The 21228-nt window shown below is 44.5% G+C and overlaps 1 protein-coding gene across 1 annotated transcript in view; it reads left to right on the top strand.

Annotated features, from left to right (window-relative positions):
- ZFHX3 (zinc finger homeobox 3) overlaps positions 1 to 21228 on the top strand; it is a 408431-nt gene that overhangs the window by 50868 nt on the left and 336335 nt on the right. The window contains exon 2 of the mRNA XM_083513430.1: positions 20240 to 20287. The gene's annotated coding sequence lies outside the window, so the exon portion shown is untranslated. The remainder of the gene's footprint in view (positions 1 to 20239; positions 20288 to 21228) is intronic.

The raw sequence follows: 21228 nt of genomic DNA, 5'->3' as shown, positions 1-21228 counted from the left end.
TAGTTAGTGCATGAACAGCAGGCTGTGCTTTTTTGCTGCCCATTCCTGCAGCTGAGGGATAGCAGTGATCACCATTATCATTATGATGATGATCAGTGCACAATTGTAGAAGGAACATGGGAAAACCTGACACAGGAATGATTAAAAATTAGCAAGATATGCATGACTTCTTCGTCACCAACACAGAATGCGACAGCCAAGAAAATCTTGGTACAGGTATGCTGAAGGAGAGGAAGAATCCCTTCCATGGTCACAGGACAAAAGAATGTTATGTTCAAAAGAGCTAGCAGGGCAAGTGGTCAGGGATGTGGCCTGGCAGGGAGGAGAGGAGTTCAAGGGCAGAGTTTAGTTGAAACTCTGGTTGCAGTGTTCTCTATTTGCACATTGTCATCATCATCATAATCATAAATAATCATCATCATCCTAAATAATAATATTTAATAAAAATAACTAGTACTGTATCACACACTCTGGAATATACCTGTAATGGAGAGAATTACACATAATTTAAGATTTCAACAAGGCCTAAAACCTCCAGACACATTTTATATGATTTGGCATTCCTTTATTATATAGCCATCATTTTCAACCCTTGTCACCAGCTTGGCAAATCTGGAACTATACTTGATAATCAAATAATGTTGATAGTCTTTTCATGAAGACAACATTTATTCTCACTTTTTTTCTTTTATGACTTGGACTTTATTTTAACTCACATGTAACTGTGCTTATTGTACATACCCATTTTACAGTTTTTTTCATGTTTTAATTTTCCTCTGTTATAACTGTTCTCTGTGTTTTATATACATTGTAAAATGGAGGGGGAGGAAAACAGCAGCTACTAATAATAATTATTTCCTGGTGGGAGAAATGCTTTGCCAAAAGTGGTGTTTTTACCCTTAGATAAATTGTTGTTTGATTTCACTTCCAGACAACCTGTTTACTGAGTGTTCATCCCGATTCATTTGCAGGGAGATTAAATGAGGCTGGCTATTTAATTTGTTGCTTCTCGTTCATTTGTGGGGAGATTAGATGATGTTGCATCAAAGCAAGTGTTATTCCTGCATTTTCCAGTGTGTTTGCCTTTCATTTTCCTCCTTAAAAGTCAGATCTTTGGGGAAGGCTGATTTCTTGCACAAGACTTCCTGACCAACTGTAATAACGCAATCTGAATTTGCCAGTATGTGGTTGAATCGCACCTGAAAACAGTGACAGTCTGGAAGGACTGGATTGTCCTCATCAAGGAGGACGATTCCGTTGCTCCAGCCTGGACTGCATTAATGCAAATGGCTACTGTGCAGAAGGATGCAGGGCTTGCGCGTGAGGTGCTCCTTGCAGAGTGTGCCCTAGGCTGGTTTAGCTGCTTGCTGCTGCCATGGGTGCTGGCACCCGTTGCCCTTTTCTGCAGGTTTTCACGCTAATCAGGTACCACCCTCCGCTAGCTTTATATGATGTTTAGGAAGGGAATTGCCTTTTGCATTGCAGCTGACCAGGGAAATAAGAGAATTTGCAGGAGAAGAGGAGGGAACCCCGCTGCAGACAGTATTCCCTCCTCTTTTCTGTGTCTGAATTTCTGGGCTGAAGGCTGGCCATGGAAAATCAGAGAGAGAGAGAGAGAGAGAACTGGCAGAATCTGATGCATAAAGAGAAAGCAGAGGTTTACCATCCTGAAGAACAACAAGTGTCTTTATTGTTATGTTATTTGTGAAACCTTTGATGTGAGGTTGCTTGGTGGATGCAGTGTCAAACTTTCCCCTTTTTCTGGCAGCTAGCTTCCCACCTGGTGCTGCTGCAAGGGGATGTTCTGGATTCCAAATGGCAACCAGTTAATGGTGTCAGTCAGCCGAGTTGCCAGCACAGCCGCTGCTAAGAGAGGCGGCTGGGCTGCCTCTGTTCACCACATCAGGCTCCCTCTTTTTACTGTGGCGCATCTTCTTTTCTGTCTTTCTCCCTGTGAAGTGACCCCTTCAACCCTGGGCTTCTGCTGCAGCCAGCCGAGCTTTGGCCTGCTTGCCTTCTCATGAGCAGCCACCTCGCCTGTTAGACTAAGCTTGGGATGAAACTCCAGGGGGCTTGCCCTCGAGACCCCGTCCATTTCCCCCTCTAATCCTTTGTGCCGATTTGGAAATCTTGTGAACCTGCTGCGGAGATGCCTTTATGGCAGGGGAAATATTGTTCCACACAGTCCTCTTCGTTAGATCCTCACCAACACAGCTCCCAGTCCTCCCCCTGGGAAATCTTGACCAGGGACAGGGGGCAGTTCTCTGCTTTCTCTAGATGAGAGGATAATTTTGACTTTATACCCCCCCCCCTTTTCTGAAATGGTGCTTGTAGTGAGATGCGAGGAATCCATGCACATGGAAGCAGACTTTAATAACATTTAAAAGAGTAGGCTTGTAACAGTCAGCTTAAAATAGCCCTCAGCTGAATTTTTTAAAAAAAACATTGATAACCAAATATGCAGGGAACATTAGTTACCACCCCCAATTTAATAGATTTTAAAATACACACACACATATCATGGGAGAAATTGCTTCGCTTATGAATCCTGTTTTTATTTTGTACAATAATAGATTTGGCAAATTGTTCTTTCTACTCCTTTTCACTGTCTGATATTTAAGCATGTGTGTAAAAAATCACAAGTTTTTTTTTAAAAAATGCATTTATAATTGTTCAGAATTGCCAGTAACGTTTAATAACTATCAACAATTTCTTAATTGTTTCTTTAGAAAAGCCACCCTTCAGCATGTCAGTCTAAATAGCATCAAAAGAGGCTTTTAAAGAAATCACAAAAATTAAGCTGTTTAACATCTTTTTTCAGATAATACTGATTAGATTAGAGATAATTATTCATCTTAATTTCACTAAAGGGAAAAAAAATTACTCCCTTCATTGCTTCTAAATGAAATTACAGATCAGTTTTTCCACAGACATTTCTTTAGAGGAAAAACAAAGCATGCTTACAAATGCATTCAGAAAGGGAAGACAGACATTTATGTTTTCTCTTAGAATGTCCTTCGTTAAAATCTTCAAACTTTTAAATCCTGTTCTGATTCTTTTTCTGCTAGAAAATGCCTATATGGGTGAGGAATGGCAGGTAGCTGCACTGTTAGGACTGGTAATATTAAAACATCGTATGGGCTTGCAACATGTTCTTCCAATTTCTTTCTTTTTTAAATGTCTCCATAGATATAAATATATAAAACCAAACCATTTAAAACTAATGGCAATTTCTGTCAATTTGCATTTCTCCCATTAATAGAAAAATGCACTCTCCTGAAAATCGGAAAGAGTTTGGCCAGCGTAAGTACTTTAAAAAAGAGTTCTTAGTTGGGGCTTTTTGTCACATTGTAAATATTTCAAATGAAGTCTTTTAACACCAGAGTGGATAAGGCAGAAAATGAACTCCCCCCACTTAAGAACAGAAGGAAGGCTGCCTGCCTGCCTGTCCGTCCATCCGCCTGCCTCCTCCCTTGCTCGCTTGCAAGCAGGGATCCAGAATACAGCTGAGAAGCCGTAGGTACTATTAGGAACATTAGAGATGTCATTTTCCGCATTATTTTAATGGAAAGCTTACTTTTTGGTACAACAAGTCCTTTCTGACATGATATAAATGTTTTAAAATAAAAAGACATTGAGGGGATCAGAAAAACATTTTAGCCTTAATTATTCATAAATAGCTACCTCAACTCCATTTTCACAAAATGTCAGTTGACCAAGAAACATGCTTATTTTGCATGAGAAAAAAGAATATTTGTGCTGTAAAAGGATGCTAAATCAATGTATATTTAACTTAAAATGAAATTTGCAAATAAGAGACAACCGTCTATCACAGAAGTGCATTAGCTGGGCAGGGCAGGCCCGGCTGGTGCCGAGAAGCCAAGGTTAACCCTTTCGGAGGAGAATACCTGCAGGGCTTCCTAAAAGCTGCCTTGGGGGCAGGGCGTTTAGCAGCAAGAGCCTGAATGGCAACTGCAGTCTTGGGTTGTGCAGAACAGCCCCATCTGGCTGCAGAGTCCCTGCCTGATGAAGGGGGGGGGGTAGAATCAAGGGTCAACCAAGGGTCATCTAGTCCAACCCCCTGCAATGCAGGAATAGGTGCGATGGGATTCCTACGCATTTCTCGTGCCCAAGGAGTGCTTTGTTCTTGTTAACTCTGTCGATTAAGGGTAATAAAAGAAGAGTTCGAGGAGTTTACAGGCGGAATGAATGTTCTTCTCGTCCTGACACACACACAGCGCCCCCCTCCTCCTCCCCACCCCCCACCCCCATCCATCTTGCGGTTTTTTTCCTCGGGACCTTCCGTGGCTGAAGTGCGTGTTTGTGTTTCCAGGTTCCGTTGGCAGACCTAATTTCAGAATCCATAATGCATGATTTTGAAACCAATTTGTTATTGTAATAAAATAATTTTCGGGATGCAGGGAGGTCCTGGAGAGGCTGGTGTTCAATTATACATGCACTGCGGCCCGGCGCCTGGGCTGCGCGCGGCGCGCAGGTGGATCTCTCGGTGACCTTGGCACCGGCGAGGGGAGCCTGGAATAACAATCAAAGTCGGGGCTGGAATTCTGGCCCTTTCCAAATATTAACAACTTCTGTCAAAGAAAGCGCTGATTTCAGCACTTATGGTAATGGCAGAGGCATCGGGATCTCTCTTTCAGAGAACCTAGAAAGGGAAGAAGCCCCGATCTTAATAGGATTAAAAGCCAGGCTCTTTCCCCCCACCCCCTTTTATTTTAAAAATGCTAATTTGTTTTCCGCGTTTTGTCCTTTCTCTCTGGCTTTGTTATTCAGGTCATCGCCAGCAACCCGATGAGCTGCCGGAAAGCAGCCCACAGGGAAGGCTTCTGTGAAAAGCCCCACAGCAGCGCCCCGCCTGCTCCACGCCGCCCCCCCCCCCCAGGCTGTTGCAGGGAGAGGCGCAGGAGCCTTCCTCCGCGCGCGCGGGCTGCTCCGCGGTTTGTTCCGCTCGCGAATCGGCGCGTTAATTAAAACAGCCTGGTCCGCCTGTGACCCATCTTAGAGAGAGATGAACTGATCTCGCCTCAGAAGTTGGGCTGTGAAATTCAAGAGTCGCCTCTTGGCACCTGCCCGTCCGTAATCTGCTTATCTGGCAGGATTTCCCGGGTGCTCCGCGGCTGCTGTCCGTGCAGAACGGGAAGGGGGGGAGGCAGAGCAGGGACTCTAATTCACCATGTAATTTGTTCGGAGATTCCTTTGATAGGTCTGAAAGTGGAAGCATCCTGCCGAGGACCCAGGCCTTGCAAAGGCAAGCCACTTGGTTGCCTGCGCGGGGGGAAGTGGGGGAGGGTGTGTACCAGCTCCCCCCCCCCCTCAGCAGGGGACCCTCCCATGAATAGCCATCCGCCATCAGCAGAGCTCTTCTGTGAGATGGCATCTTCATTGAATGAATGAGCCGCTTTAAACGTTACTTTTATTGTGGGGGTGGGATGTTTGTCCTCAGCCCACCTCAACTGAATGTCTGGGGTGTCTGGGTGGGGGAGAACATGCATTTCGGTGCAAGCTATTTGTTGCATCTCAGTCCTGCCCAGGCTTTGAGCCTCCCCAGCTAACCAGTGGAGCAGCCACTCCCGCCCCCCACGGCCCTTCCAAAGGCACAAAGGAGGAACCGAAGGAAGACTGAGCTCCACACAGCCAGGATGAGAAAGGATCAAAGGCAGAGAGGGATGTTTCTAATGCGTGTTAGTTGAGTTGTAGACATGGTTTTCGAAGGAAAGGAACATAATGGAATTTAGTTATCTCTTCCCAGCTCCACCCCTCCAAAAAAAAAAAACCCTTTTCAGGCAGGGGTTCTCAGGATTCCAGGCACATTCCAAAGGGGTGTGCTTTTTGGAAGCCATAACACATCCTGGGTTCCCATCCCCTTCATTTAATTTTTAGATGGTTTTCCTGATAGATGCACATTCCTGCGTGTGTGTGTGTGTGTGTGTGAGAGAGAGAGAGAGAGAGAGAGAGAGAGAGAGAGAGAGAGAGACCCTGGCCTTCCCTATATAAGCATATTTTTCAAAAAAAAATATTGCATGCACTGTGGGGTGGGATGTGGGGTGTTTGCTTAGGGCAGGGGTCAGCAACCTTTTTCATCTTTGGGCTGGTCCACAGTCCCTCAGACCATGTGTTGGGCCGGACTATATTTTGAAAAAAAATATGCATGAATTCCTGTGCCCCACAAATAACCCAGAGATGCATTTTAAATAAAAGCACACATTCTGCTCATGTAAAAACACACTGATTCCCGGATCGTCCGCAGGCCGGATTGAGAAGATGGTTGGACTGCATCTGGCCCCCTGGCCTTACGTTGCCTACCCTTGTCTTAGGGGGTGCTCGTGCTTCCTGCCCACTGTGGGGAGCTCTGTTTCCAGGGCTTCCTCCCAGGTGTCACATGGATCAGGGCTGTGACATTGGTGTGGCGGCTTCTCAGCAGGGGGATGAACAGCAGCCCAACTATCTGGAAGGCAGCCGAAAGAAGGCGCCTGGGCCAGCCAAGGTGCCGCTGTTAGCAGAGGTCCCACTGCAGAGAACAGATACCTCCAAGGCTGTGATGAAGGTGTGGTTTTGCCAAAGGCCACCCTAGCAGCTCCAATGGTCTTTGTGTTGCAAGCTCAAGGACCTCCTTTTTGGAGCCAAAAACATTACCTGCTTACGCCAGGGAGGAGCTCTAGGTTGCACCTGTGTTGCCACTGGATTATGAATCATGTGAATATCATTCTTCTTGAACCCCTCACCTCTGTAGGAGGTCCATTCAAGAGCAATGAGTGTTCTGTAAAAGGCAGAGATTCATAACATCGAGAGTGACTTTGAACACCATGTTATGACATTTCGAGATTATTAGCTTGATTTCGTAACATTCCTCTGCAGTCTTCATGTACTTTGTCTCCTCCCCAACCCCCCAAGGTACCCAAGGCTGCTTGGTATTTTGCCGCAGAAATGCATCCAAAGGCTTTACAGCATCTCCGCCGTCTGCAGGAAGGATTTTCCACTTATCTGCCTGCAATGGTGTAGCAGCTTTGCTAGGGGGTGGATTCTGAAGTATCACTTAACATCAATCCATTTCCTCGAGATTCTTGATAACATGGTTTGTATTTCACCACTAATAAATAGGCCTGCAGGAATGTCAAACAGGAGCCTCTCTATTGCCCTCCCTCCCTCCCTCCCTCTCTCTTTCTCTTGGCTGAACAATCCCCACCCTCACTTCACAATTTGGATGGCTTTGAATGGACATTTTGCTTTTCCTTCTGACTTGAGCCTCTGGATTCTGGGGGTTCAGTTTGGAGGACTTGCCCTGTTGCTGCCCAAGGTTTGGCCACTTGTTACAGTGGCGCCTGCACCACTGCTTCAGTGTGGCACAAACCTCTGACATTCTCATTGTATAGCTACATTCTAGAGGAGCTTTCAGCTGGGAATTTTGGTCGTAGAACCAAAGGAGAGACCTTTTCCCCTGACCAACATTTGCTGGTCGTTTCACCCACTTTGAATCCCAAGCTGCAGGACTCAGCCAATTTAAACAACTTGCAGCTCATCCACACTGGAGTTTAATGTGGATTTGAAGCTACTTGTGTGTTTATTTTTTTGTGGCATTCTCCTCAGCCCCCACGAAATTCAGTGTTTTTTTGATCTGATAAAGGAAGAAAATCCAATATAAAACTGCATGTTACCTGATTGTGGAGTGCATTGTGTGGGTGATCACCCTCCCTCCATGTGTGGCAGGGTTTCACTGGGTGCCGTCTACTGCCACAACTCCTATTTCCATTTTGTTTCCAGCAGCCAAAATGGTTTTTTCCGCTGTTCATTGTTAAAGCCACATTTGCAGTGTGCCAATTTTAAAAGCAGTTCTGCACAAAATTGCTCTTGCACAAGGCAGCTGTATTCAAAATAAAAATAAAGTGTGCCCTTGCAGGTACAGGAAGTGAGAAGGGAAATAGGCAGGAAAGGAAGCAGCAGCCTTTCATGTTAGCAATTCCAAAACCTTGACTGGCTTGGAATCTCTCTCTCTCTAACACACATATATAATCTGGTATATAAAAAAACCTGGTTTTATTTTTTTAAAAAAGGTGTGCATACACAGGTAAACAAATGCCTGCTTGCCTGCCCATAATGGACCTCAGGTTTCTGAAGCACAAGTACTTTTGTTATTATTCACTTTTCTTTTGTGCAAATCTAGTAGACTGAAAAACTTTTATTTTGAACCATTTATTATTTTTAAAGGTTTGCATGCATAGATAAACAAATACTTGCATGCATGCCCACAACAGACCTCAGCTTACTGGAATTTATAGTGGATGGGGGTGGGGGACAGAAAGCAGCAAGACTACATCTCATCAAGTGGCACCCACTCCTGTGGACGGGAAACGTCAATACAGATTTTGGAAGAATAAAATTGAAAGTGTGTAGACTAAGACACACAAGTACAGAGACAAAAACAGCTACCCATGGATGCCTTAGTAGGGAAACAGCCTCAGACCTTTTTTTTTTTAACCCAGTCAAGCTCTTCCAAGTTGACTTTACTATATAGAGAACCATTCACAGTCCGCCCCGGCTTGAATAAAAACCCACCCCTCATCCTTGCAAATGAACCAAAACAGTGCTCAAGAGCGATGTGCCGCCTAAAGCCATTTGACAGCTGTTGAAACCACAAATAGACAATAAGGGGAGGTAGGGGAGGTCAGTCTCATTGTCTCAAGAAAGGGGCCAAGGGAGTTGTATGGGTCAGCCCCCAGCCAGGGGTTGGTGGCTGGTCAGGCTGGCCCCTGCCAAGAGCATGGGCCCAGGAGGGGTGCAAAAATTGCACCTCTCCACTCTGGCTTAGAGTAGCTGGGAGCCTGCCCATCTGCATGCTCCCAAGGCGATTCCTCCACTGATCCTGGGCAGCTGGCCGAGGCATGCAGGCTCCTCTGGGTACCTCGTTGGAGAAACCCAGTTGCTAGCATGTGCCATTGCAGCTGTTAGAAGTGCAAGAGGAGTGCCCAGTGGGGCTCCAAGGGTGCAAGGGACTGGGAGGGGTGCATAATCTGGCAGCCTTGCCCCGATTTGTGTGACTTCAACATAGCACACAAGCCAGTTTGGTTCAGGGTTCAGGAATAATCCGATGGGGTGCAGCCAATAATAAGCTTTTCATGGACGGTCTTCCGTGTCCAGAGACAGTCTATCTGTGAATACCAGATGCTGGTGACAAACAGGCTTGTGATCTTCCAGGTGCCTCATTGGAAAGAAGGCGCCTCATCCTGATCCAGAAGCGTAGTTATGGATGCTCATAACTATTTCCAGCTTGAATTTGGCCCACTGCACAGCGTGTCCTGGCAGGCAAGCAATCTATATCCTATATGTAAAAACAAAACAAAAAACCTCTTCCCTTTGGGTGGCGAGCAGAGGCTCCCTCCTGCAGCAGCCCCTGGGAGGGTGTGGCTCGCAAGCATTTCCCTGTGCTGCGATTGGCTGCCAGACAAGGCAGGTCAGAGGAGAACAGATTCACAAGTGAAAAGACAATTCTTGACAAGCAAGACCCAGGCTCATATTGGGCTTTTCTTTCTCTGGGGAATTCAAGAGATGAAATGTCAAATGAAACAAGCCCTTTTTAATTTCTTAGATTACATCCAGCTTTTAATAATGTGGCGCCCTGGAAATGAGAACAGATAATATTTGCCTTGTAAAACAGAGCAGCCGGGTTCCTGTCAGAAGGCAAATCGCCTCCCCAGGCTTTGTTGTGGGTTTCAGCTGACAAGTTTGCGGATGCTCTGGTTTGTAAGCTAATGGGATCCAGATGTCTATCCAGTGAGGCAACTTTTGCACCGTTGCTCCTCCTAGCCCCTCCTGCAGGAGGGACAGCTGTGGCCACAGAGATTCTTGACTCTTTCTCCACATTTTTGAGCATTTGAGATCACTTTTAAGCTCCCTCCCTCCCTCCCTCCCTCCCTCCTTCCTTCCTTCCTTCCTTCCTTCCTTCCTTCCTTCCTTCCTTCCTTCCTTCTGTATAGTGCTTAAAAAAGAGAAAGGAAAGCACAAGACAGCCATTTGTAATGCAGATGAGCATTCTGGCCAGTTTCAGGGTTTAGATTTGCATCACAAACTCTGACTGAAGGAATAACTGCTTTAAGGCTCCCAGGATCACATGGTGGCTTGTACAAGTAACACATGGTGATGCACTGAAGGCGCATGAACTTCTTTCTCTGATTAAAATGAGTGGGTCCTGAGAGCTATTCTCTTTGGCTGCATTGTGCCCCCCTCAGCCACTCTGGCTTCCTTGTAGCATACACAGACACAGGGCAAGGGCAAAGGTATCACAAACAGCATGGGAGAGAGGCCCGCTGCTCTGTCCTCTCTCAAATGGGGCTCAAAGTGCCCTCTCTGCTGCTCACAGCACTTTGGCCCCATGGCCCTTTACATCTCAGCTGAAATACCGGAAGTGGGTCTAGCTGGGAGAAAAGTTCCCAGCGAGCAGGACTGGGGACAGAAAGGCATGAGATGAAAGTATGGATCTGAACCCCCACCCCCTGGCACTTTAAACAGCACTCTCCCACCCAACACATACACACCTGCTTTCAACCCGTACTTGAAGACCTGGCCTTGTCCCTCTCAAGGGTTGTTTGGGCCTGATCCTAGCTGGAGTTCCACATGGAGCCTGGGAAATTGTCCCTCCAGCAAGAGGACGGAGATGGGAGCTGCCTGAGTTCCAACTGCCCAGCTTCCTAGAGGAGTCTGCTTTCTTTCTTTCACTCTTGGAGAAACCTGTTACTCAGTGGGCAATAAAACTGAAAATAAAGATCAGAGCCAGTGGAAATGTCATAATGGCAGGGGGTAGAAGCATTAGACTTTGCCCATAAAATGTGAGAGATTTAGATGTTTGCACCCCATTATTGCGCCAGAGGTCGGCTTTCTTTCTTTCTCCACCCCCCTTCATCTCCTTCACCTTTTCCTGGTGGCAGGCTGCTTCTGCTACCACCCCCCTTTCTGACGCACCCCTTTCCATTTACTGCCCATAGTTTTAGATTTATATTTTTGCTATGCTTCCCTCCCCATTTTTTGGAACTTAATCAGCAGCATATATTCTCCCTAACTCTGTTCCCAAACCACAGAACCACCTGGGTTAGATTCCCTCCTGGCTGCCCACCCTCACCCCTGTTAACACTTGAAGGGTACTATTGGTCTGATTTGTACATTTGACATTTAAGTGGATTTAGCCTACAACAGGTTCATATTTTAGATAGCTCTATTTTCCCCCAGCCCCCTTTGCATTGGCCTCCACCCTCCACCAAACATTTTATCCTTTGCTGTTGTCCAGCAAACCTTCTCCTACACCCCACTTCACTGAAGGAGATTGCCTTGCCTGAGAGGAGGTAAGCCCAAATCCACAAATCCACAGTGAAATGAGTATTTGTAGGCTCTGCCTAGAGAGATTCTGTAATAATAATAATAATAATAATAATTTATTTATTTATACCCTGCCCATCTGGCTGTGTTTCCCCAGCCACTCTGGGCGGCTTCCAACCAAATATTAAAAACAATACAGCATCAGACATTAAAAACTTTCCTAAACAGGGCCGCCTCGTAATAGTTAGGGAGAAAGCACCAAACACCCTTTTCAATACAAAAACCTATTTGTGGGTCAAAAAATTCAAAGCATCCATGATACAAAACCCAAATGTTTGGGACTGAGCCAAAAAATTAGATTCAGATTAAAAAACAAACAAAAATTCAGATTCAGTGCAAATTGATGTTTTCTTTTTAGTAGGAATATCCGCAACCAGTGCTTTTTTTCTAAAAAAAATGTTTAGGGATAGTCTCATTCTGACTCAAGAAAATCACCATTTTATAGTTCAAATCAGGAAAAATAAATACAGTAAATGGACAAAAGTACAAAGATTCATAACATGTGCCCCCCCCCGAAAAAGCACTGTCCACAACCAAATCCTAACCATTGCATGGGGCAGCCAGGTGGATGTGACTTGGCTCTATCATAATCACATCACTGTGAAAACAGATGGGTAGTTTTAGGGTATCTTTCCTTCCTTCAAGTTCAGCACAATTTTTCTTCATTTTTACACATTTTCACTACAACCTATTTCCCACTCTCCCCCCCACACACTCAATTTGCAATTGAAATAACGCGAGACTCTTCCGAGAGAAGTTGAAGATATTAACTATGAAATTCTGAAACAACAAGAGCTATATCGTCGGCTTCCCATGAAATGAGAAATATGTTCTCTTCAGCCAACTACATTTGACAGGAGGCTTTTGAAATTAACTCTATGCTCAGATGATCACTTTCCTGCTATAATTATCAAGTGCAGTAATTCATAATAGGAGGTGTGTGAGTACATCATGCTTTCTTCAACACATAACACACATCTCCACTACCAATTCAGAAAGCAAAAGGGCCCACTTAAAACAAGCAGCCTCTCCAAGGGCATGTGTGTGTTTGTGTGCATGTGCCAGTGAGTAAGGTTTGCATTCTCATTCTCTCCAGACAAACCATCTGCTTACATAGGGATGAAGTCACTTTTTGAAACACCTTCCCTCCACCTCTCTGGAGAACAATAATCACATATTCTCCCCACTTTCGGACGTATCTGGGGAAGGCAGAAAAATGGATGGCAGGCAGGCAAAAGTCCCACCGGTGGAGAGCTCTAAAATAGGCCCTTGGAAGTAACTGAAGATAACTTGTATTTTGAGTCTCAACTGTAGGCATGGTCCAGAGGGAGAGAAGTTAATGTTGTGATGATATCACACGAGCCCCTGTTACATATCCATGGGTCTAGGCCCAGGGGATATTCCTCTGGCTTTTCTTTCTTTGGGTTTCACCTCTAATTCTTGCTCAAGGCTGTTGAAACATTTGACTCTAAGCTCCATGAAATTTGTTTTTATGGTCTTCTAGATGTGTTTGTTCTGATCTGAATTTTCTGTGTGTGCAATTGGCACATGAGCACCTGTACCCCTGTGTTGTTTCAGTTCTGATAGTCACAATTATTCCATCATTTGCTGTTCACACGAGAAGGTGGAGGCCAGGGTTGCCAACAGGGAAGTAAAGGGGGTACACATGTACCAAGGCCCATGCCAGCAGGGAAGCTCATACTCTCAGCATTCCTTAGGCAGGGAAATAAGTAAACTGGAAATTTCTAAAGGAAGTTATAAATCAAAATGTGGAGATGGCTCTAAGGCTTTGGTACTTGGCAGACATCGCCACTGCTAAGCAGTCTTAATGTTTTTTTTTTCCTGGCCTGCTTGTCATCACTGGGCTGTTATTTATTAATATACTTTAACCATAAAGCAAAAATAGAAAATTTTGATACACCTTACAGCTGCAGCAAGTTAAAATCCCTATGAGGTGCTCTGGACCCCTAGAGAGCTGCTGCCCTTCAGTGTAGACAACATGGAGTTGGATGAACCTATTTGTTTGACTTGGTCTAAGGCAGCCCCTCATGTTCCTCCAGACTCAACTACAGCATCTCCTGCCTGCCTGCTCTTATCTGCTCCATCCACATGCATCTATTCTCCCTTACAACTTCAGTTCTAACTGTGGGCTTCACTGTTGTTCTCCTTTGGATTGTCCTTAACACAATCAATAAAAACAGGAATGAAAACAATTTCAAGAAGGCCTCCTCAACATGGAACAGCCCAGCCAGAGAAGGAGAGCCTTAAGTAATTGACTGACAAAGTGAGTGAAATTCAGGTGCCCAGAAACAAGGTTTCCATTTTGGAAGAAGTGGGAGCACAGGAAATGACTCTTCTGCCATGAAAACATCCAAGTCTTTTCCCTTTCATGCCTTGGCCTGAGAATGGTGCCAAATGCGGAGTGGCTATTAAATGGATCTAAATGTAAGCATTCCAAACAAATTTCTTATCTTCTCATCTGAGAAATGGGTGGCTTTTCTCAGCTTTTTATGATTCCATGTTATGATGTGCCTGCTCCCAGAGGGAAGGCAATTTCTATTTTCTAGAGCAGATATTACAGCCATAGCCTTAAAAAAAAAAGCCTTTAAAAACTGGTGCTGTCTTTTGCAGAGGGAGGATGGCACACTGGCACCCAAAGGCTTTCCACATTATACTCCAAGACAGAAGCGGGAAAGGAAGGGAGCGATAGAGAAATAGAGCTGTTTTTGGTGCATTTAAGTGCTATTTATCAGAGGAGAATTGAAAGCAATACTATTAAGCACTTTTTTTGTTAACTTGAAGAAGTAAAGGGGGGAGATTGGCCAGTCCTGTTCTGCCTTTTTGTTAACCAGGCAAAGTAAAGAAATAGCCACAAAACCTTTAGAAGCATTCAAGTACCTTACTGACTTTCATCAGATGTTTGCTGCAAAAAAGAAAAAAAAAAGGGAGGGGGAATCGTTCTATCTTTTTATTTTTGCTTTGCTTTAATCTTATTTGATGATGTCTCAACAGGCTGGGGCATGCTTTCTCGGATGGCAATTTCACCGCACCATATGTGTCTCTCACAAGATAGCAGAGTGAAATGAGTCTTGGCAGGAAGAGAACTAAACATATCGACAAAGAAAAGGAAAAAAAATTATTTACTTAACTCCCTCTTGCCTGCCTGCATTTCCTTCCCTTCAGCTGCTTCTGCTCCCAGTCAGCCGGGTAAAGATACAGGCCTGGCTACAGCTTTGCTTTGCAGCCATCTTTGTTAGTTTTAATCCCAAACACTTGCCACAAGGCAGCATATCAGCTCGACTGAGGAGAGCTTGCTCTGTCCCAGAATACCCAGGAGGCAGTTGAGCACAATCTGGCCCTACAGCACCTCTTTGTTGCCACCCTTCCCAGTAATGAGTCTTTCCCCCCAGAATCCTCCTCCATCCCTAACCTCTGGAATACATGAGAGGTACTCTGGGAAACTCTGAGATGCTTGGTTTGCTGTCCATTTCCCAGATGTAAAAACCAGACCTCCTGAATCAGTCAGTTACAGATTTCTCAGAGTCCGAACATTCTAAGGAAGAGCTCCTGTTATACCATAGTACTGTAGCCAAAGACCATGTCCTCTGGTCTTGTGATGTTGTTCGTGAGGAGAGTCTGCCTTGAGGCTGCCTGTGATGGCGCTTTACTCTGAAGTGCATCAATCACCCAGTGGGGTCCTTAATTTCTGCTTCCAGCTCTCAGTAGACAGGGGGTTAATGGAGCGCGTGCGCTAAGGCGGGGGTGGTGCAAGGTCACTCGGATCTGCTTGTGCCTCACACTTGCAAGGGCTTTGAAAAGTGGAATTCATTTCTGTTTACAGCCATGTCACAGCCGTTTGAATCATACGTATTTGTATGAGCTGGATATTTAGGAAGCAAATCGAGGCTCACTCGTGCATTTGTAGGAGAATTCTGTAAAGGGCTGAGTATTTTCCAAGCTAGATTTATCCACAGCATATAGGAAAACCTTGACTAGGCCTATAATTAAAAGTACTCATCTTTTTCTTTTCTAACCATGTGAAACAATGGATGATCTTCAAGGAATCCCATCTCAATTAGCAAATGAGTGTTTCACTAGCACTTAGAAGCTACAGAGTGCCTTAATCTGCCTCAGGACGATGGCAAAGGACCAAGAAACCTGGGATGCGCTTTGCAGTGGTTTTGTAAACCCTTGAAAGCTTTGCGGAGAAGGATATTTAGAGCAGTGCTGGGTGTGGCAAGAAAGACCATTGGGGGCTCAGGGCTGCTGCTGGATGCAGGCTGGAGAAATGCCTCTTTGAGCAGGTTTATTTAATAATAATAATCTTTGCTAGGAGGGCAGCCCTTTGTCACTTTCCCAAATAAGGTTCTTAAAAATGCATTTATGCAACGTTTAGGCTTTCCACTTTTCTTCATTAGAGAAAGTAATATTACTTTTCTCTGTGTTATTTCTAAACTCAGACGTAGCTTTTTCCATGCCTGACATTTAAGCAGTCGGACATTACCTACTCCAGGGTGCCTGAAAGCAACTTTCCCCAACCCAGCATCATATGGTCATTCTGTTTTGGGGTGCTGGACTTTGTAGTCCAAAATCTCTGGAAGGAACCAGGTTGGGAAAGGCTATCTTAAATGATTGTCTAGTGTCACCTTGCAGAACCTGGTGCAGTTGTATGTGTAAGCGTGACTAAAAGCCTTTCCGAAATTCACTTAGGTTGCAAAGAGAGTTTTTCTTGCATTGGTTTGGCAGTGTTCTATGTGCTATCAGCGCACTCAAAGTGCATTATGTTGGGAGCGAAAGAGATGTGACAAGCAATGAAACAAAACAGAAAATGCCCAGTTTCCACGAGTGCTAATAAATCTCAGGAAAAAGCCACTTCCAGAAATGAACTCGAATGTACACAACCCCATTGTACTATTTATCCTCTGTACCTGATCTCTGCCACAAAGTTCCCAGAGTTCAAGAAGGTGCTTTGGCTTGAAGCTTGTTCCAGGGGCCTGAAACGGGGCTGCAGGATGAGGGCATTTGTAAGTGCCACCTGTGCCACTTGGACAAATTCTGTCTATCTGCCTGGCACATCTGCAGGGGGACACAGTGCACAGATTTTATATATCTGTATGGGGGTATATGTTGAAGTCACTTTCATTTTGGAGAGGAGGCAAATTATGAACATTTTAAATAGTAATGCACTTAAGAAAACCTGGCAATATATATTTTATATTTTTACTCTGAGAAGAGAAAAATTCCATTATTTGCTGTAAATGAATCCTTCAGGTTTGTTATGCCAAGGTATATTTCAAGGTGTAAAATGTGCTTTTAGGCAAAAAAAAACACCTCTCTAAACAGTGACAAGTACAGTAGTAGCAACTTTGTACTCTGTTAATGATTGCTCGACATAAAGATTTATCTGTATTATCTCCTGCTGTGCAGTTCCTTGGACATCATAGGGAACTGCAATGAAAAGCGGGATAGGGTTTTTTTTGGGGGGGGGTCCTGCTGCAGAGTCATAGCTTGTTGGATCGCTGAGGTTGCCGGATTTTACCCTACAAAGAGATGACTTTACAAAAGGGACTTCCGATCTAGTGGGGCTGCGTTTGTTCTTTCTGTTCCTGATCGCCCCCGCCCCGCGCGCGCTCCGCCTGCCTCTGGCTTTTCCTTTTCGTATGATAAAGTTCTTAATCACCTGTTCTCTCTGCAAAAGGCTGCATGGGTACACAGAGAGACAGACAGACATCAGCCATGTGAATGGGAATGCATTAGCCCAGAGGAACAATTCGCTGGGGAGACGGCGGGATTAGGGGGTGCTTTGCTTTGCCTATCAGCCTGATTATCATTCGCATTGCAGGATAAAAGCGTCGGAAGTGATGATGCCATCGAAGAGGCATTACCAGATTCTTGGTTCGAGACATTTGCGAAAGTGAGAGAGATCACTTTGCAAAGTGCTGGAACTTGAATGGCAGGCATGAAAGGTTTCTTTCCGCTGGGGGTGCATTCCTTGGAAAGCCACAGCCCTCTCCACAGGGCAGGGAAAGGCAACACCTTCCCTTCCGAGCACTTTAATAGCCACACACTCTTGCGGTGTGATACCCCCACACGTCTGCCAAGCACATGGTCACGGCAGCCTGTGCGTTTATTTCTGAGTGTTCAGTGGACCGGGGGGGGGGGTTGAGCCTTTCTTCCTTTCATTCAGCGAGGCAGAGTTCCCATGCTGAGGAGAGGCAGCTTCCAGGCTCTGAAATATTGCATTTAAAACAAGGAAATGCAAAAGATTCTTGGAAAAACCCGGCTGCTGTCACTGGGGGGGGGGGGGGAGGGGAGAGAGACTTGCTGGTGTCCAGCGGTTTTCTGCTTGTTTTCGTCATTGCAACTTGACCCGTGGCTTAGGAGGAGGTAGCTCTGGCGAAAATGCGGAAAATAATGATTTGGATCGAGGCTGAGTTAGATGAACTTTGGTCTCATTGAAAAGTGGGGGATAAGTTGACCACAATTTACAGCACCGTTGATTCCAAGGGCTACGAAGCGCAACTAACCCAATGTAAATTGGGAGGGGGAGAATCACTAAATGAGACAGGAATGGGGTTTTTTGTGGGGTGGGGGGTTGTCACAAATGTGACTGTCATACAGCTGACCAGAGCGTTGCAATAGGGTGTGCTGGGTTTGGGGTGGGGGAGGAAGAGGTGTTAACATTTTCCCAGTAACAAAATATTGCATGTTTTGAATTCTGGGGAAATGCCATTTCCTTGTCATCGCTGAGTAACCACGGTGCATTCAGCACACAAAAGGGGGGAGAGGCACCATTGTGTCACGCTGAAAGTGGCTCATTTAAAACAGCCTAAATTTGAACAAGTTGGAAAGGTTACAAGCTGCCTTAGTGAGGACACGGCTGTTTCTTCAGTCAAAAGCTCTTCAGGTTTGACTGGGAGAGGGATGTTGAAATAATCAGAATTATTCTGACATTTTCTTTTGCCGTGCCACCATTAGTTACATGCTAGGTAAAAAATAATATCCTGCAGCTATTTATTCATGAAATATTTTAAATAAAGGCCAGCTTCATTTTCCAGTGAATTTTGCCAAATTCCTTAGCCATTTATTAGTGACTGTTTCTGCTAATTACTTAAATATTCGTTGCAAATCAATGTAATATTCATTACTTTGAGGGAAAATGTTTCAGAAGAGCTTTGCAAGAAATGACAATTTCTCCTAGTGTGGTCTCTGCAAAATTTGGTGTCATTTCCTGTTTTAACACAGAATCAGTCAATTCTCCAGAGAGGAGGAGGCAAGGTGGTAAAACTAGGATAAAAGCTTGATAATTCAAGCAAGTACTCTGGAAAAAAAAAGTAGCATCCTTTTGGCTTGTGGAAAAATTGAAACAGCAAATCTTAGTGAGCACCTGGGAAGAATCTGTGCAACTACTAATATATCAGTACATGGATTAAAACACCAAAACGGTCAGATAGTCCCTGCTGCTTTATTATTATTATTTTGGACTAATTAGAGTCTTGTATTTGTTCTGTTGTGCCGACTGCTATAAACGTCACCTTTTGTAATTGTAACAATTAGTATTTTAACATTTTAACTAATTCTCTCTTAGGCACTGCCTTGACATTATCGTGTCCCCCAAACCAGTTGATGGGTCTCAGGTTTATTATTATTTTTTCCTCTGAAAGAGAAAGACTTTGCCTTCCTCCTCCTCCCTTCACGCAGAATAGAAGCAACAGTAGCCAAAAGATACCCAAATGCCCGGCCTTGGATCTGGCTGTAGCTGGGGGAACGGAGATTGCTACGGCAAAGGCAGTTGTTGGGGGGGGGGAGCCGGCAGCCTCTGGAATTTGGCTGCGTTTGCAGCCGTGATTTCCAGGGGGCCTGTGCCAGCCACGTGGCTTTGCTTTGGCTCTGCCTAATCTCCAGTCCCGAGACATATAGTCACCTCCCCCACCGGGGCAGGGGGGCAGTCAGCAGCCATCTGTGCCATCCCAGGCAGGCCTCGTCCTGCAGCCACGTTCAAGTCCAGTGTCCGAGCTGTCCTGGGAAGTTTATCGTCCACTCCATCAAAGGGTCTAATGGTCAGGAGAGAGGTCTTGATGGGTCCCTAGTGACCCGGCATTAACAGAGTGGACTTGTTTAAGTGTTACGGAGGGTGTCTCCGAACGATCCCGACGCCAATCCCCGTTTCCTTCAATGAGCGCTCATTTGGGTCATGGCTCAATAGGACTCTCTCTCTCTCTCTCTCTGCTGACCTGGCCGAGCCTGGAAGGGCTCCTCCGGGGGCTGCCCTCCCCTCGGTGACCAGCAGACAGAAGGGCGGATCAATGCCCTCTGACAACAAACGAAACAATCGCCTCCCCCCTCCGCCCCCCCTCCCGCTCCTTCTGTCCAAGTAGCTTGGAAACGATCAAGATAAATGGTTGGGTCTGAACCTGGAGACTCCAGACCGAAGGAGCCCGAGGGCAGGCAAATCCAATTGGCTTTTGCATAACGAAAATGTGAGGTTTAGGGAGTCAATGTAGTGCAAGATTAATCCAGATTAAACTGTTTGACGGCACTCACTCGGCTGTTCCCCCTTTTGTCCCCTGGAACGGCTGGGGGGTGTGTGTGTGTGTGTGTGTGTGTGTGTGTGTGTGTGTGTTCCTTCGGCTGCTCATCTGAATATGTGTGTTGTGTGTGTGTAAAGCAGAAAAGGTGTAGCAGGAGGTATTGAAACAGTACACACTAATAATAATAATAATAATAATAATCACATTTTATTATTACCTTTTAACGGTGCATTTAAATTTTTTTCCATAAAAAATAGTTATTTTTTGTTCCCCCCTTTCCCTCCTTCTTTAAGAAATTACATTTTAAGTATTTTCCTTTCCCCCACCAGGATAGGAGCAGCTGTTTCCTTATGGAGAACTGTTCAAAGCATATACCTGTAAGTTTGTTCCTTGCTATTCCACACTGTAATAATAATTTCATTTCTCATACAAACATTATTAATTGTCAGATAGCTGTTTCAATTCTCTCTTGAATATTTTTGTTGCACAGTATTTATTTTCTATTTTGTTTTTTGCACCTAAATTTGAAAATAGAACATTTCCCTCCTCTGATCTCCTCTCTCTGCTGATCCTGCACATTTAATACTTTGGGTAAAATTCATACAAAAATGTAATTCCTTCTTGGCAAGGGATTTCAAGAGATAATTGAAACAGTTTTCTCTAAAAATGTATATATTCTGAAACAAAGTTTAAGACAGTACAGAATTAAGAAAAATAACTGCATGGAAGCCTTGTTTTAAATATGCTGACAGGCATCAAACATGTTTAAACACAACATCCTATGAGGAAAAAACATGGAAATAAATTGCAGAGAAAACGAGCCAAATAATTTTGATATTTAAGCTAGTATTTTAGCAAATGTGCCATATATGAATTGGTTTGAATATGTGTGGGATCTCCCAGAGATATATGCATGGTTTAAATATTTGATTCCTTTCTTAAGGTTCCAATATATTAATTTAGCTGTACACAAATCTGTTACAAATTTTCCTAAAGATGTTTAGAAAATGCTTAAATAGGATAATTATTTAGACCTCAATTAAATGGATTTTTAAATATAGAAATACAGTGGCATGTGTCTGTCTATTATCTATCTGCCATCTAACCAGCTAGTTCTAAAGTATTGGAAAGCAAAGAAAAACCAAGTTTAGACACAAAAGGATTTTCTCTCCTGAAATATGGTTGCAAGGAGCTTTTACTTCCTTCTAGGTTGCTTTCTAGATTAGGTGTCCTGTCCTGCATTTTCTTCTTCAAAAGAGTTGGTGCAATTAAGATTTTTACAGAATGGGGTGCATTGGAGTGGGGGGTTTGTAAAGTA

This window comes from Podarcis liolepis (genome assembly GCF_965112155.1).
Source record: "Podarcis liolepis genome assembly, chromosome: 7".
NCBI lineage: Eukaryota > Metazoa > Chordata > Lepidosauria > Squamata > Lacertidae > Podarcis > Podarcis liolepis.
The sequence above is the reverse complement of the archived record's forward strand: the minus strand, read 5'-3'. Positions and strand labels throughout refer to the sequence as shown.